The following is a 1,935-nucleotide window of genomic DNA, read 5'->3' as shown; positions in this document are numbered from 1 at the left end:
TTTAATATATTTCTACTGTAAATCAGTAACATTTACTATGAAGTTGTGTCATCTACCGAGCCCCCCCCCCCTACAGCATTCTTGTAAAATGATTTATATATTCCTGCTTATTGGCAAAGATCTCTTGGGACACATGTTTTTGTTTGTTTTTTTTAGTTTCCTGACTGAGGGGAGAGGCTCGAACAGTCTCTGTGCAGGATGGCTGGCGTCCTTAATGATGTTCCTCATTTGTGTAAAAAGATGTGGTCAGATCTACCGTTTGGTCTCAACACTTTTCTCAAGAAAGCAGTTATTAATTTTATATTTTTCTTTTATCATGCAAGTTGTTTTAGCTGCTATTGTAAAATGTGTGTTATATTGTTTTGTACTTTATTCCTGAATAAATATTGCGATTTATTTTGTCTCATTTAAAGAACTTTACTTTAGATAGCAATGTCAAGTGACATTGCCAAAAAAGGCATTTCATTTATTAGAATGTTCAAACTGTTTTCATAAAGTCTATTTTTCCTAATCAGAAGGGTTTATTCTTCTTCGAGAGTATAATGTTTATAACATTTTCAAACAATAACTTGGTTATAGTTAATCTTAGTAGTCATAGTTCATTACTCCTCTGAATTAATTAGAATAGCAAACCTTTATTGCTCTACAATAGGGAGATTTGGGGGTGTCCTGCACCTAACAAAGGGCAATTAAAGTATACAGGCTTATATAACGCAGAAAACATACCCAAACTAAAATCAATAACAGAAAAAACTGCAAAAAATAAATCACACTGGTCAGCCTATAAAGTATAACAACATTAAAATTCATAATATCTCCGAAACCATAGTAGCACAAACGTTAATTTTAACTGCACAAACATGCACAAACACAGCACTAAAGAAGTTGACCACTCTGGTTTGCTTTGGCTCCAGCTCAGCACCAGCAAAGGAATAACAATGTAGCGCTTTATTTTGCAGCGGCGACCTGTGGTGACGTCACCCGGCCGAAATTAAAACTTAATTATCTGCGAAACCAAAGCAGCATAAACGCTAATTTTAACGGCACAAATTTGCACAAACGAAGCACTAAAGAAGTTGACCAGCTTGGTTGGATTCAAAGCAAAATGATGGGATGGTGAACTCTAGATGAACTTAACAAATATTCTTTAATATCTTCAAAACCAAACAGCACAAACGCTAATTTTAACGGCACAAATGTGCACAAACCAAGCACTAACCATTCCGTCTATTTAACTGAGTTTTTTTCTGTGAGTGGGTTGTCAGCATCTGACACATGGCCTTTGGTGAGCTTTGGTGACATTAAGTATTGGCACCCTTTTTGAGGAACTTCCCAGTACAGGATTTGGACCAAACTAACAGAGTACAATCACCCGGTGATACTGGACACAACCATAGACATATATAAAGAGTAGACCCCGCATCGACCGCTCTCGCCTATAGGCGCTGACGAGATTTAGGGGCGCCATCTTGGGGCGGTCGACAACTCCGCTCAGTCTAATGTGTTAACCAGGTGCAGAATCAATTTTAATCAACTATAACTCGTTTAATGTTGAACTAATTTTCACATTTGTTTAGCTTAAAACTTTAAAACTATAGCTATTATAACAAATGGTCCAGTGCGTTTAAATAATCTTAGTGGGGTTAAAAGTAATAGAATATTCTGACATGATGTATGTATGTTTCAAAACACAGCCACGCACACATTTTTTATAATTTTTTTTATTGCTATATAAACAAACACATTTGTACATGTACATATGTACATATACTTCCCAAAAAGAACCCGTGATGGGCGAAATCTGTAAAGTAGTAACCTTTATTTTTTTTACAATTATTATATACAATTAAATACACTATAGTATATTGAAACCATAGAACAAAACCTTTTTACCGGCCCAAGCATTTGTTTAACAAATGAAAGTACTATATAAAC

This window comes from Fundulus heteroclitus, chromosome 21 (assembly GCF_011125445.2).
Source record: "Fundulus heteroclitus isolate FHET01 chromosome 21, MU-UCD_Fhet_4.1, whole genome shotgun sequence".
NCBI lineage: Eukaryota > Metazoa > Chordata > Actinopteri > Cyprinodontiformes > Fundulidae > Fundulus > Fundulus heteroclitus.
The sequence above is the reverse complement of the archived record's forward strand: the minus strand, read 5'-3'. Positions refer to the sequence as shown.